Below are 16,782 nucleotides of genomic sequence, written 5' to 3' on the forward strand. Positions count from 1 at the left end.
AACGAGAGCAGGCTATGCCCCCGCCCTGTCATAGCAAACAGCAGTGTCCCGGGGGTGGGCACCCCGGGAGGGGGGGTGGCGGTCCCCAGGGCCATAAAGGGCTCCAGGAGGGGGGCCACGTTGCCCCCTCCAACGTGAGTGAAGTCCCGGGGAGGTGGTGGTCCCCGGGGTTTGTAACGGACCCCTGCGTTTGCCTGTTATTTCCCTAGGGAGGTGGCAGTCCCTGGGAGCATGTGGCCCCCAAACAGGTTTTTTTTTTTTAAAGCCCCGGGGGGTGGCGGTCCCCGGGGCAGCCATGTGCCCCGCGAACATTTAGGAGAAGCCTGGGAGATGGCAGTTCCCAGGGCTTGGGAGGGTCACAAATTAAAAAGCAAGCCCCGGGTGTGGCGGTCCCCGGGGCTGCGGGGGATCCATGTGACCCCGTGAATATTTAAGAGAAGCCCCGGGGGTGGTGGTCCTCGGTGCTTGGGGGGGCCTTGGAGGCCACCCACAAATTAAAAAGCAAGCCCCGGGAGGTGGCGGGAGGGCGCGTGCCCTCCTGCATAGTATTAATAACATAGCCCCGGGGAGGTGCCGGCCCCCGCAATTTTTAAATTTCGAATTGCGCAATGCCCCTGGGACCTGGCCAACCCGGGGGCCTCATTTAAATGAAGCGGGGAGCCTGTGCTTCATTTTATTTTATAATTTCGGCAGGATTCGCAACCCCAGCCCAAATTCCGCCGAAATTATTTTAAAAAAATGCTTTTTTTGGCCCTGGGCGTCCGTGTGGGACCGACTGAGCAGGCCTAGGGGTCAGGTTGTTTCTACCCTGCCCCCTTTTCTTGTTTTTAGGTCTCGCCTCTCAACGCGCATGCGCATTGAGCGGAGCGAGACTATAGGGTTTAAACAGACTTTACCTAGACTGGCGATTTGGTGCTGTGCAAGCGCATTGACCTAAAATGCGCGTGCACAGCATCAAATCGCCAGCCATCTGTTCCCCAGCTTGGCGCCTCCGCTCCTGCTCTCTCCTGGCTGCTCCTCCCCTAATTATTCACGGCCGGCCGGCCGTATTAGTTTCACTTTCACGGCCGACAGGCCGTCTGCATCAAAGGGTTTCACGGCCGACCGGCCGTGCTTTCAGTTTCACGGCCGCCAGGCGTGTCTCCTCATTTAACTTGTTTTAATATCCTATCCCATCCCATCCCTCTATCACCCTCTCATTGCTGTCTCTTGCTCCCTCCCGTACCCCTGTGGCTGCTTGTCCTGTGCTTCTGTTAGCATCTTTGAACAGGCTGGTAAATCATTTTCTTATCGTGTTTCCTCTTCCGTCCTCCAATCACCCCTCCCACTGTCGCTTTCTCCCTCCCACGCCCCGTGGCTGCTTGTTTTATCTAAATTCTAAAGCGGTCTTATTTCCACCTTACGGATACCGTACTTTTGCTACTGCTGAAGTCGGTCTACTGGAGACTCCCGGACTTGGTCAGTCGCACTCTTGCTGCAGTCAGCAGGCACTAAGGCAGCCACAAAGCGCCTCACAGTCTGCCATCACAGTGCGTCGCAGAGTCGTGGGAGCGTGTCAACAGTTAGTAAGCAAGTGGAAATGCAGAGGAGATGTGTTTCAGGAACTAGATTGTGGATATACATCGGAACTAATCCTGGTGTCTTCCTACACATAACATGGGCAAATGAATTCTTCTCCATATACCACAGTACCCCTATTTGTTCAGGGCTCAGAAATAGGTTGTCCTAGCATTAAGTAAAAAATCAATAGTGATATTTTCTATAACTCTAATTTTAAAAGCAAGTGCTTTTAATCTATGAATGGCGGCACACTTTTGGTCAAGGCAGTGCGAAATCACTGGTTTGCACAGGCACTCAGGTTACCACCTGGTTGCTGGAACGGACTTGCCACTATGAAAAAAAAAACAATTGTTACCACATGTGGTAAATTAGCATGATCAGCCATTTCGGGTGCAGACACAGGAATGTGTATCGAGGGGCAGTGCAAGTGTATGCAGGTGCTCACAGCGTCTTCTAGGCATCCAATACTTCATTTAACTCTTGTTATAGACTTAGACAGAGAGGACTCTGACTACCCTAATAGCAATGACAGGGATAGTAATTACCGAGTTGTTGAACATCTGCCTCCCGAGTGACATCTTTACTGCACTACTCACACATACGCCTCTTGATAATAATAAGGAACTGTATATATTTTTCTACAGCCGCGCGGCGCCAATGCTTGTTTATTTTCACTTCTTTGCAGCGCGCACCACTCGCGCGCTCACTGAAACACCTTTATAGTACCGCACATAAATATACATTTCTGATAAACCAGTTAACTGACGTTTTTTCGATCATCACAGAACTTCATCAATGTTCGTCGAGATGGGAGGGGGCAATTCTCTGAGCATGGGAATGCTTCATAACGTGAGACAAAAGTGCCTGCACGTAAGATTACAATCCTTCTTGCAAGCTGCCAGGCCGTCTTTCTCCTTTTCGTAAAGAGATGGTCATCCGTTAAACTGCATCCGCCCTCATGACGCAGCAAAGCGCGAAGGCTTGTGTAATTAAACATGTGAATGTGAGGCAGTAAAGTTTTACTGTATTTAATGTTACACTTTCTTCAAAGTAGAAACTGGTGCTCAGTAAAGTGCTTTGAACGGAATATATGGTGCTTTTTTTACGCGTCTCTTACGCAATAGGACACGCTCATATTATCCTGTCTTCTTTGGGAACATTTTCTTGCTCAAAATAACGGAGTAGCAACCAACGACGAGAATGCTAGCCGGAATAAGTTAACACGGTTCAAATATGTTCTTTCAATGTTTCAAGCTTTCTTACAAATCACAAAAAAATGTTAATATTTCACTTTTGTTCTTGGATTTTCTTCACAATAAAAAACACTGAACATAATCTTCACAAAAGTTATTTACAAAACTTAAAGCTATTGACATTAAAAATTAAATTAATTAGGTATTAATTACTTTAAAAAATTAAAATCCATTGTTATTTGTAATATCAATACATCTAAGTCAAGTAAATACAAAACATGTTGCATTACAAATGCTATAGGTGTCACATTTGCGAAAGCTATAACTATTGGCATTGTAAATGACAAAGCTATTAATTTAGGTATTTTCAAAAACAACACATAAATAAAAAAAAATCATTTATAAGACCAATAGCTCAAACTTTCCTAATGCGAGACCTATTGCATTTCCAATGCTTGTTTATGTTTGTTTCACTGTTTTCTTGTGACTCGGTTTTACCGAGTCACAAGATGGCTACCAACACTTCCTAGTTTGGAGTATTGGAAGCCAATCACAGTGCAGCTCGTGCTCGGGAGGGGTAGTGAACCCACTGCAGCATAGATTTCGATATTTTTATTTTTTGATTTTCTCAGCAACTACTGAACGGATGTACACCATTTTAAAAAAAGGGCGCTTTCTGAACCAAGCGCTACCTTTTTGCCAAATTTGGTGTAATTCTGTTCAGCAGTTCGGGCTGTAGCCTTGCCTAAAGTTTACTATGGAAAATAGATTTTTTTAATTTCTCAGCGACTACTGAACTGATTTAGACCATTTTTTTTTTAAAAGGTCGCTTTCTGAACCAAGCGCTACCTTTTCGCCAAATTTGGAGTAATTCCGTTCAGCATGAAAGACAAAAACCTAGGCACACTCTAGTTGTAAGACAATGTTGTTATGGTAGACAAAATTCAAACGGTTTAGACAAAGCGTTGTATTCATCAACAAAACACAGATTCTTGTAGTCAATTGATGGATAGTGTGTCTTTAATGTTCATCAGAACCAGCCGACACGTGTTTCGTCGCGTGTGGGACAATCTTCCCGCAACTCTTCAGGGCTAACGATATATGATGTGACGTTTATGGAGTCGCTCCGTCGGTGATAATTCCGACCAGACAGGGCCCAGGACTGAGTAAAGATGCTGTGATCGGAGAGTTCTAAATAAAAATAAGGTTCCAAAAGAATCAAATGACAAGGTAATTGTAGATGACGACCCTCCAGACGTGTGGGTAAACAAGAAACTGGAGAATTCGAGGTAAGATAGTTGCCTTCGTGGAGATACGGTAAGGACGGAGGATCAGTAGTGATCCTGAAGAAAACGCCTCGGTAAAGTAGACGGGTGCATCTGAGAAGCCTTTCTCCACGCTGTGTCCTGGGTATGGTCACAAAACATTGTCTTACAACTAGAGTCTGCATAGGTTTTTGTCTTTCATTTGTACATAGTGTCAGCACTTGTGGCAGTGGCGTCACTAGGGGGGTGCGGTCCGCACCGGGTGACACCAGCACATGGGGTGCCACCAATACGCTGTGTTGTCTAACTTTGCAGCCTTGCCTCTGCCAGGTGTACTGAGGCTTTAACAGCGAGCAGCTGGACCACGTGTACCAGAATGCACCGGTGATATGTGAAGCTGTTGCTGCCTCAGAGGTCCTTGTGCTGGGCAACAGAGGAGGAAAGAGAAAGACAGACAGACGCAGCGTGGACTCCTACTGTGCCTAGAGCAGGGTAGGACGGGGCACAGGACAGACAGACAGCAGGCTGACCTTGTACTGTATCTCCCTAGCACGGAGGAGAAGCCGGCGGCCGGTAACCCCCCAGTGAAGGTCACCAGGCAGAGAAAGGGGGCAGACAGTGAACCACAGGGGTCAAAACTCCTGCTGGAGCCAAGAGCAGCGCGGACAGACTGATGCAGTCAACTGAACTCCCTCCACGCACTGGAATTTACCGGAGCATCTGTGCCCAGTCGAGCTCAGGCTCCCTCTGCTTCTCCAGGAAGAGCAGGTGAGTGCCTGTTACTGCTGAGGTGTGTAATGTTCCGCTGAGTGTCTGTGACCCTGTCTTGAACCCTACGCAGCCTCCTTTACTCCGTACAGTATCAGGAACACGAGGGTGTAGTTATGGTAGTATGCTGACATTTGTGAATACCTGTTGCTATTGATGTCAACCCCAGTGGTGTAACAAAACATTAGAGCCCCCCTCCCCCCCTTGCACGGAATGGTGAGGGGTCCGCACAAGGCCCATTCCCAGGCGGTCACCATCCACCCTGTAAAAGTACTTTTATCGTAGCCTCCTGCATTCACCTGGCATTAGCAGAGGTTTCCTTGATACCTTTAGCGTCAAAGAGAAAAAAGTTATTCTTGTTGGATGTGCATGCTCCAGACACATGCACACTAAAAACCGAGTTGTGTTCATATTTTTTATTATAAAATTGTCAATATTTTTATTAAAATAAAAATGAACTTTAGGGACCGAGTGAATGTTTCCTTCACTCGTGGTTAAATAAGGGAGTAGGTTTGTAAATAATGTGCAGATGTAAATTAAATGTAACCACCAAAAGTTGAAGATGTACCTTGTTATGTATAGTTTGGCACATCAGGTTAATCCACCATACATTTGCAGAGCTCCCATTGTATGAGACTGGCAGTTTCTTTTTCCATTTAATGCTTAGTCTGAGCACTCGGGTGTAGCATCAGTTTATTTGTGACTTAATGTCTTCCACCCTAATATTCATTTATAGGGACGTCACTGATAGACCGGCTACTGGTATTTTAAACATTATATATATATATATATATATATATATATATATATATATCTTGTGGCGGGAGCCCCGGGGGCACCAAGGAGTCCTGCTTCCTGGTCTCTTCCTCTGTTGCCGATGTAATACTTTCGATGCAAGAGGGAGGAGGGACTTTATATTCTGATGGCCCGGAACTGCGGAGGGGAACTCGATGTAAGGAGGTGAAAGCAGGAGAGCAGAGGAGGACAACACGAAGGAGGACACGGTAGCCGACGCTACGGAGGAGAAAGCGGTGGGAGAACAACCAGCGCAACCAGAGGCTGGCAAATCCAGAAGGGACACCCTGACCTAGGACGTGGACGAACGAGAGGTCTGCAGGAGCCAGGATGGCCACTGGGAAGGCGTGCCGGATGAGGCGGCCTTGGCTCTGTCACAGAGGAGGTCCATGGGATAAGTCGTGAGGGGGTGACACCATGAGAAACCCGCACTGGGTGACACCAACCCTAGTGACGCCACTGACTTGTGGACACTATTTCGAGGGATTACAGGGCTCATCCCCTCAACCTGTTTTGGACCTCACAACACTTGCTGGACACACCTAACAAATCTGCGCTAACACTTAGCTGTGCACCCTTTCTCCTGACCCTTACTAAAAACCCTTCCTTTGACGCTTATTACTAATTCCGTTCAGCAGTTCGGCCTGTAGCCTTGGCTAAAGTTACCTATGGAAATTAACATGGAGAAACACTTTTTGAGACCCCCCTTTTTTCTCAGCCCCAGCTTGATGAATCACCCTCAGACTTTCAGAATAGGAGATGACCTGGACCGACCTCTTTTTTGGAGACTTTTGCGAAGATTTGTCAAACGACGCCAAGGTTATTTGCAAATCAAAAAATGATTTTCCTATGGAAACTAGGTTCTAACTACAACTACCTACTGGCGACCTCTATAGATATAGATATATAAATAGGTAGATAGATCAAATATCAAACTATATATTAATCACAGTAAATAAAATCTAAATTAGTGTTTACCATAGGAGGACATCACTGTTAAAAAAATTCAAACTGAACTAACCAATGAAATCAGAGTATAAACAACCGTAATCAATTAAAAATCAGACAAACAATTATTATTATTTTTTTATTTTGAGAAAAGAAAATCAGGCCGTGTGGCCGTGGTAATCAAAACAAATACATATGTCAGATTTCATAGGCAGTAAACAACATCATTATAAAAAGGAAATAGATTAATGCATCAGAATGGACAATGTAATGGGACAGTAAGGCTAAAGCAAACAAAAAAAAAACAAAGGGGAAAAAGGGGAGCAATAAAAACATCACTAATACAGAGCAAATACAAAACAAATAGTTCATGGAGCAATAGCATAAGAGTACACAGCTTATATACAATAAAAACCAACATTATTTTAACCAACCCTTAACGGGGGCCCAGATCTTACAAGCCAACATCCGCCTGCCCTTTAATGTGAACACTGAGGACTCCAGATTATAGATGGCTAACAACCTGGCTCTCCAATTAATGAATGTGGGTGCTTCAGGTCTTAGCCATTGCGACGTGATACAGAGACGAATCATCGACATAGCTACAAACAGAAAGGCAGAAATATGCCAAGAGTTTCTAGACGCAGCAAAGTCTTCCACCCCCATTATCACCATCTCTGGGGACAATGAGCACGGGATATTAAGCGTAGCATTAATAAATCACTCAACATCGGACAAGAAACCGCGCAAACTCGGGCAGGAGTAGAACATGTGGATAGAGTCTACTGCATACAACCCACATCTTGCACAACTGTCGCCCTTTCTACAACACCATTTTGCTATTTTTGCAGGCGTATAATATAAATCGAACACTGCCATGTAGCTTTGGGTTTGAAGACTTCCAGAGACCAGAGCAACCCTAGCTAACTCCAATACGGGTCTCACATCAACCCCAGTCTTACTAAGTTTACCTTCCCATTTAAGATTTGGCACCTCCAGATCATCCGGAAAGTTAGATAATAAGTATTGATGGACAGTCCCAATTCTAGCCTTGTTTTGAACCAACTCAAAAATCAGATGCTTGTCCAATATTGAAGGAGATACCGTGAGGCGCTTTAGGATAAAGCTTCTAAGCTGTAGATAGTTTAAAAAATTGTGATTGTTCAACTGGAACTGGTCCTTCAAAGATGAATAAGATAATACTTGCACATCCCCCACTAAGTCCCCTATAACATGTATACCTAGTGCCTGCCATCTAAAAGTTGTCTGGTCCTGGAAGATACCTGGTAGGAGTCTAGCGGATTTAAATGGCGTATAAATGTTTATGTTAGGGATAGACAGTTTCCGCCTAATCTTTTGCCATATTTAGAACATAGCAATGACCACCTTAAACCTGGTCTTCTTAAAATAGCTCGGCTCCAACACTTGCGTCAATATACCCTTAGCGCTTGAGCCGAGACCCAGCTCAAAAATAGTAGGTCTATTACATGGCTGGACCTGCACACTGTCCCCTAACAGAGGTAGTCCAAGAAATTGAACCATCACCGCACAATAATATAATACCAAGTTGGGTGCGGCCCAACCCCCCAATCGCGTGGGAGGCACATCCACTTAGCTGCTCGTCGTGCCCGGCGGTACCCCCAAAGGAACCTATAGCAAGCCCGATTGGCCTTCTCCAGACTTTTTTGGGAGAGAGAGGGATTGTCCAGAAAAGATACAAGAATTTTGGGAGCACCAACATTTTAAGAACGCTGCAGCGGCCATAAAGAGATAGATGTAAATGATCCAGCCGTTGTAGCTTGATGTTTACAGCCTTAACCATCGGTAGGATGTTCAGATCTGTAATGGTCTCTACAGCAGCAGTGATTTTTACTCTCAAATAAATTGCTTCACTAACCACTGGGGCATCGGAGTACGGCATGTTGGGTGTTTGCACTACCTGAGTTTTTGCCACATTTAGCTTGTACCCCGAAACTAATCCAAATTGTTCCGCAGACGCCTTGAGAGCCAGAAATGCGGAAGGGACATCTGAAGTTAAGACAACAATGTCGTCAGCATAGGCCAACGCACGATATTCTATGCCTTTGATTGCAATAGGCGAATTCCCCACGTCCTTCTATTCTACTCAGAAACAGATCTATTTATAAAGCAAAAAGCAAAGGTGAGCAAGGGCACCCTTGCCTAGTGCCTCTGCTTATATCAAAGTACCCCAGCTCCTGACCAGAAATGCGAAGCGCCGCTACTGGGGAGATGTATAATGCCCAGATTGCCTGAATGAACTCGTTGCCAAAACCCTTCCACCGAAGCACGGCCCACAAAAACCCCCAGGAGACCCTGTCGAACGCCTTCTCGGCGTCCAACAGGATCAACCCGAGGGGGTTGGTCGATGCCTGGGCCCAGTCCAGGAGGGCTATGACACGCTGGACGTGGTCCGCGGTGTCCCTTCCCGGAATGAAACCGTGTTGGCGCAAAGATACCAATGGGACAATACCTCTGCCAACCTAGAATATTTTACTGTCACTATTTATTAAAGAAATAGGTCGGTAGGATGACTGACTCAGCTCAGGCTTTCCCTTTTTTTTAAATTAAACAATGGTTGTTTTACGCCATGAATCGGGGACGATACCTTTATGCGCAGCCCTGAGAGTAGTTAATACGTCGTAAAGGACCTCCCCAAGGAAGGTCTTAAAAAACTTCCAGGGGAATGGCATCAGGTCCAGAGGCCTTTCCATTGGCTAAGGCTTTGACTGCTAGTTCGACCTCCTCCCATGAGATAGGTGCCGATAGACATTCATTATGCTCATTTGAAATCTTTGAGGTATCCAATCCTAGTAAAAAATCCTCAATCTCAGACTCCCACTGAGTGTCCCTGCTGTCTTCAGTATAAAGTGCTGAATAAAACTTCTGAAACACATCAGCCACGCCCTCCTGGGTGTCCTGGAGAACCCCGTCTTCGTCCTGAATTTTGATAATACGACCCTGTACATTTTTCTGTTGAAGCCTCTTAGCCAAAACCCTCCCGGAATTCTCTCCATATTCGAACATTGATGTGAGATATTGGAGATATTTAATTGCCAAGTCCTGACCAAAAGACTCCAAGAGTTTAGATTTTAATATGGCGACCTTCTGCTGACACTCTTCTATATGAAACCCATTCTTGATTATAGATGTTAATTCTCACTCTGCTAGCCTAAGCTCCTAGATTTGGCTCTTGACCAACTCCTGTCCTACCTTCTAATGAAAGGCTGCAAAGCTCTTGGTCTCACCACGAACTGCGGCCTTTAATGCGTCCCAGACTATGTGATCAGATGCTGTTCCCCTATTGACATCCAAAAATTCTACTAACCATTTTCTCATATGGATCTGGTATGTCTCGTCCGACAAAAGTTTCCTTTCGAACGTCCAGGTCCTTGGAACTCTGAATGTGCAGGTCCAAGGGCATTCCGCAACCAGCAGATTATGATCCGACAATATTCTGGGAGGGGCAAAAATAGAGACTATATCGGCCACTTGTTCAGAAATAAAAAAGTAATCCAATCGAACCATTTTGTTGTGGGGGGCAGAATAGTATGTGCCCATCATAAGCTCTGTTGTGCCGATGCCATAGATCCATTAGGTCGTATTCTTGCACTAAAGTTTGTAAAGCCTTAAACACTCTGGGTTTTCTACCAGTATACATAAAATCACCTGCCAGATTAGAATTGCTGGGTAGGTTGATGTTCATATCCCCACAAAGAAAGAGAGGAGCGGGCCAGCTGGCTAATTCCACATTTAGATATTTAAACACTTCAGGGTCATCTAAATTTGACCCGTACACCGTACAAATTGTTAATGATCTGTTATCAACTAAAATTTCAGCAATGATCCATCTACCCATCTTGTCCTCATGGACCTTAGTGCAGATGCCCACTCCTCGCTTTATTAAGACAGCAACGCCCCTGATCATGGAAGTCTGTTTAGAACAAGCAATTAGGTCGTATCCTGGTAGCTTTAAACAGTCACGCCTCCCCCAAGGTATATGAGTTTCCTGTATACATAATACATCTAATTGCATAGCGTTGACCATTTTAGAAAATAATGCTCGTTTTTTGGGATCATTGAGTCCGCAAATATTTCATGAACTTAAAGTAAGTTTACCCTGCCCCATTAGCACCAAAAGAAAAATTTAACCCTAACTGTGCATTTTCCAATTTTTTTAAAGATATGAATTGGTTTGAAACAACCTTGATCAAATTTCGAGCCTCGACAGATACAAGAATCCAAAATCATGATAGAATTAGTCCACCCACCCCTCCCCCCAAAACCCACCCCTTCCCCTTAAACTACCCTCCATCCAGACCCACCCACACCCTACAACCCCTTTAGCGGGCAACAGGACCGAGGTCCTTGTGATGGTATGAGCCAATGGCCCCCTCTCACCTGGATCCCCTCACCTCCTTATAGCTATAACTGAGAAATAGGATCGATTGCAATAGCGTAGAGAGCAAAACAAAAAAAACAGTATAGGAGTGACCCCCCCCCCTGCAATCGGTTCAAAATATCAACGCAACCCCTAGCACTCCCTGAGACTAGTAACTAAAAATACATAGAGGAGGCATTTGGAGAGGCAAAAACTAGGCCTACAACCATCTTAATTATATAGTACCCAAATACTCCCTGGCCTGAATTTTCGGAAAGGAAAAATCTGGTCTGACCCTGGTAGATTACTTTCAGTTTAGAGGGAAAAAGTAAAAAGGCTTGGGCCCCCTTTAGCTGAAATGGAGATATCAGCTGGCGGAGCTGCCACCTCCCCTCAACCGTTGCAGGGCAAAAATTGGGGCGAGCAAAATACTCACAGCCTTTCTCAACTCTTTTTCTATCGGGTCTAGCTAGGTCATAAATCTTCTCCCTCGCCAGGAAGTTATTAAGACATATCAAAATTTCTCTGGGTTTATCCCCTAATGAACTTGATTTCTGTTTCTGCTTAAAGGGGAATCGATGAGCTTGTTGCACCTCGAGCTGCCAGTCCCATTGCTTCACACCAGGAAATGCTTCTGTCAGTAGCTCAACAACAAATTGCCCGATATCCCCTCCTTCACAGCCCTCAGGGACCCCCAAATCCCAAGATTATTGCTCCTAGCCCTATGTTCTAAATCAGTCAACTTCCATAAGATATCGTCTTTTTGCGAGCCGATCATATCCGTTGCAGCCTTCTACGTTGCTAGGGCGTCCTTTAAGTCAGAGATCCTCTCCTCGGCCTCTCCGATTCTAGTGGCTATGTCCGAACAAGTTTTGGCCACTCTGCGAATTGAATTTTGGACTCTAAGTCAACCCCCCTGTGTTCGAGCATTCTCTTGCCAGGACTCCTCTCTGTGCGCCAGGATGGTCTGGTAGATAACAGCTAAAGTTATCTCTCCTGGTGGTAGCTCATCCTGATTAAATGGTACATTCTGACCCTTGGTTGTAGCGCATTCCCCAAAGCAAATTTGCACAGAGAGCGGGCTGTCCCATGATAATGAGCCAGATACGGCGGAGACCTTGTTTAATTCATCCTGGGTTTTTAAGTTATTCGCTTTTAATACTGTAGGTGGACTATCGAGTGCCGCCTCACTACTATGGACCTCGTTCAATCGCCAGTCACCAACATCTCTGCCATCATCGGTCCAGTCCCTATCAAGGTCGCCCTCCTCCTCCACGGAAGACCCCGTGTGCTCTAACAAAGAAAAGAAATGTTCACCCCCCTCAAGTTTCTTAGAGGATTCACCTCCATCAGTAATGCAGTCGGGATCGCGAATAACAGTATCATTGTGCTTAGGGAGATTAGCAGGGGGAGAAGGATGAAGGTGAGCAGGGGTTAAATTGCTTTGCTTGGGCAAAACTACAGCTCCCATAATCCCACTCACCAGGAGACTAGACAACGGCTGCGTGGTTCTAATTATACTTTCGTTGTCAGACACTGGGGATTTTGTAATAAGCCCCTGCAGCAATAAATCATCTTGCACCGTTGTAATCCCCTGCTCAGCACCCCCGTTCAGAATAACGCCGTCCCCTAATATCTTTGATCCATTTAATTCATTTAATCCATTGTCAGACTGTGGTAGGTTTGGGTGTACCGGCTTACTTCCACTGATATCAGCCGATGTTTTACCTTTTGCCTGTGTTTTACCTTTACCAGTTGCATTTTTGAAGAGTGCAGGCACAGTTTGCTTGATTTTACTGATCGGTACCGTTGAGCCAGCAGTGGAGGCAGCCTTGCCGCTGTTCAGGAGACCACGTCTGACTGCGGCGCCTCCCCGTGAGGCTCCGGCGGAGTCCGATTCTGCTGGGCTGCTCAGACGAGCACTGATAGCGGAGCGAGTCCTTGCGGCTGCAGCCGCCACCTTAGCCGTGGCCTTCGGAGCCATACCGCCACGGAGCCCCCAGGGTACAAAGCGGGGACACGCTAAATTCTTTCCAATACAGCACTCTGGGAGTTCGAGGAGTACAGCAAAAAACTTAGCATTGAGACATCCAAGGCATGAGCAATATAGCGTGCGGGCAAGATGGCGGCCGAGTGCTCGGCTGTGTGAGCAGGTCTAACTTACCTGGATGAGAAGCTTCTTCAGGCAGACCCCATGCTGTTTGAACCGGCGGGCTGAGTTGCTTATATTGATCAGACAAACAATTAAATTAACAATTTAAAAGGCACACTTATTTTAGCAACTAAATACTTCATAAACCGCAAATGCTGCACGATAAGGAAATTCTGCTGGATTCTCTGTACAGGCCTTTAAAGAAAAAATGTATACATCTCAACAACTACCCAAGTAAAACTTATATTTAAACAAAAACTAACTTGTAACTAAACCTAAAAATCTGAAATATCAAATAATTAACAAAACATTCTGCAACTTTTAGATATTTACATGTACTTCCTAAAAGAAAACACTACAACTTTGAAAAGTGATAAGCTGCCAGAAAAAATTATCTATCCCAAGCTAGCTAAAAGATACAACAAAGTACGTAAATATAAATTATTAAAAAACATAAACTCACTCCAATAGAGAGTAAAAATAAACCCAGGGACCTGAACCTCTACAAACTACTAACAAATAACCATTTATAATGAAACTGACATTTTTTACTTCTAACAAAAAAGTAATCACCTGCTTCACATTACAATGCCCCCAACGGAAAAGCTGCAAAAACAGTGGGAACCATCTAAAAAGAATATATGAAAGTATAAAAAAAAAAGTAGTTGCATAATTTTAAATAACAAATCAATCCTTATCAATCCTCCCTTCATGATTGATAAGGTCTGCCATTGGGGTGACTGATTTAGGCGTAGTGCTATAGATAGATATAGTGAACCTATATCTAAGTAAGTGGTGCAAGCACCAGCTTGCACAGGTTGCAGTAGCAGACCCGTTGCGTCATTTTGAATGGCCTCTCATGGGTGACATAATACATGCTTCAGCCCATGGGAGGCCTCTGGGGTACCTATGCCCTGGGTACATGTGTACTAGATACTAGGGACTGATAAGGGTACCTCAGTATCCAATCTGGAGTGTACCTAAAGTACATACATAGCAATTTAAGGGCGAAAGCAGATAGACTGGGGTGCTGGATAGCAGGATCCCAGTCAGACTAGTCGTCCACAAACAGTGAGACATCAGCAAAAAGTGGGGGTAACCATAAGAAGCAGATAATACTTTGCTACAAAAGCTACCATAGGTACCATGGGCACTGTGACCAGGGAAAACCTCTAAGGGCTGCAGCACTTATTGTGCCACCCTTAGAGGCTCTGTACCTTTACACCCACATACTGCCATTGTAGGCTCTGTGTTTTCGGGCAAAACAAATTGAAGAGTCAACATGGTACACATCCCTATGTGCCATGCCTACAACCCACTGCCCTGGCATAGGTAAGCCATCCCTCTAGCTGGGTGCACTATACCAGTGGTGAGGGTACAGGTGAATGAGCCCTCTACCCCTGCAGTGTCTAAGTCAATTGTTAGACATTGTACGTGCTGCAATGCCATAAAGAGTATATGGTAATGCGAGTTTGTCATTACGAACTCCACAGCAACATAATGACTTTACTGAAAACTGGGAATTTTGAATCAAACTTCTCAGCACATTAAACCCACACTGATACTAGTGTGGGATTTAATACAAAATGCACGCAGAGGATAACTTAGAGATGCCCCCTAAAAACGACCTAATTCTAGTGTCCTGGCTTAGTGACTGCTCGCCACCTGCAACCACCAGACATGTTTCTGGACCCCTGAGTCGATCACCTGCCGCTCTCTGTGTCCTGAAACAAAGCACATCCAGGGACGAGGTGACAAGCCTCCTCCCCCAGGATGGGCAGAGCCCACGGAGGGGAAGCTTCAAAGGCTTGCTGCCTTTGTGAGCTACGCCAGCCATTTGCTGTTCCCAGCAACTGGCTCCCACCGTTTCTGACCCTCACTTTGGGCAGGAGAATCGGCGGGGAAACCAGGTTAGGAAGAGAGGTGTGCCCACCTTTGCCAACCCCACCCTTCAGTTGGGAGAGGCGAGGTGAAGCACAACTCTCAATCCACCAGAGTGAGGCTTAAGACCCCCCACCCTGGAGGGTGGCATAATAGGGGGTGTACCCACCTCAAGGAAGGGACCCATTGATCCCAATCTGTACCTACCTGTAACACCCCTAAATGTAGTATTTAGGGACAACCAGGGCACGAGTCGGGGATACACGCAGGTGGATGGCGTCCATCCACTATTTTCACAGGGTTTAACACCGTCCACCCTGCCAAGAATTTGGGCCCCACTGAATACTGTGTTGAATTTGTCCCGGTGTAATTTCCAAACACCAGGACACTTTCAGCAGCAACTGCACGTTGTCTGCTTTCCATCTGCAACAAGCAACAAGCAACAACGTGCAGGCAGAGACAGGGCTTTGTTATATTAGACTCCTGCTGGGCCCATAACAAATGCAAAACCAACAGTGGTGGACAGAATGCAGAACAATGTCATACATTCACCCCAGTACAGAGACCTGGGCCTAAATCCATTGTTTTTTTGCACTCCACACCACCCCAGTTCAGACATGGCCATATGCAAATCAGCCTTGACCCTGTGTCTCATGGGAACAGTACAGCCCGAACTGCCAAGCAATGTCTTTCCTGGACCGGAATCAAGCATCCTAGGACCGGTTTCTGGCTATCAGCCATCTTCAGCCACGATAGCTTGACTCCAGTGGTGTGGAGAGCATGGGACTCACGTCTGAGCATACCCATCCCACTCGGGGTGACAAATGCAAAACCAACATGTTCTGCATTCTGTACATCAACTGTTTTTGCATTTGTCACCCCGAGTGGGATGGGTATGCTGAGACGTGAGTGCAAAAGAAATGATGGATTTCGGCCCAGATCTCTGTACTGGGGTGAATGTATGACATTGTTCTGCATTCTGTCTATCAACTGCTGTTTTTGCATTTGTCACCCCGGGTGGGATGGGTATGCTCAGACGCGAGTCCCATGCTCTCCACACCACTGGAGTCAAGCTATCCTGGCTGAAGACGGCTGATAGCCAGAAACCGGTCCTAGGATGCTTGATTCCGGTCCAGGAAAGACATGGCTTGGCAGTTCGGGCTGGACTGTTCCCATGATGCACAGGGTCAAGACTGATTTGCATATGGCCATGTCTGAACTGGGGTGGTGTGGAGTGCAAAAAAACGATGGATTTAGGCCCAGATCTCTGTACTGGGGTGAATGTATCACATTGTTCTGCATTCTGTCCATTAACTGTTGTTTTTGCATGGGCCCATAACAAAGGGCGAATTTGAGGCGTCCTCGGGCCTTCTTTAGTTCGATTCTCTTACCTGGGAGCAGTAAACAGCCTCACACTTGATGCAAATGAAACAGAGGGGAAACAAAGGCTCACACCTGGTTAGCACTTCACGCATACTTAAGAAAGGCAGCTTTTCACTTTGTTCAGTCCCTGTTTAGGAGATGTGCATGCACTATAAGAATGTCAGATGTGTTGTCTTTCCCAGTATTTACACAAAACAAATAGCATTTATATAGATCTAATTTCCCCTGAGGAGGCGTTGAAATAATGTAAATACCACTATTTTTCTTGTAAAACCCTACTCATCCCAATGCAGGGTGTCAGAGCGCTTTACATCAACACGTACAATAAATTATATAAGTTTGTAAATGAATGTACAGGATGTGTTACATAAAACTGTGGGACTGCAAGGTGTACAAGTCGCATGCCATCTTCATTAGCTCACTGTGCTATTATCCTCG

The sequence above is a fragment of the Lissotriton helveticus genome, chromosome 3_1 (assembly GCF_964261635.1).
Source record: "Lissotriton helveticus chromosome 3_1, aLisHel1.1, whole genome shotgun sequence".
NCBI classification, from domain to species: domain Eukaryota; kingdom Metazoa; phylum Chordata; class Amphibia; order Caudata; family Salamandridae; genus Lissotriton; species Lissotriton helveticus.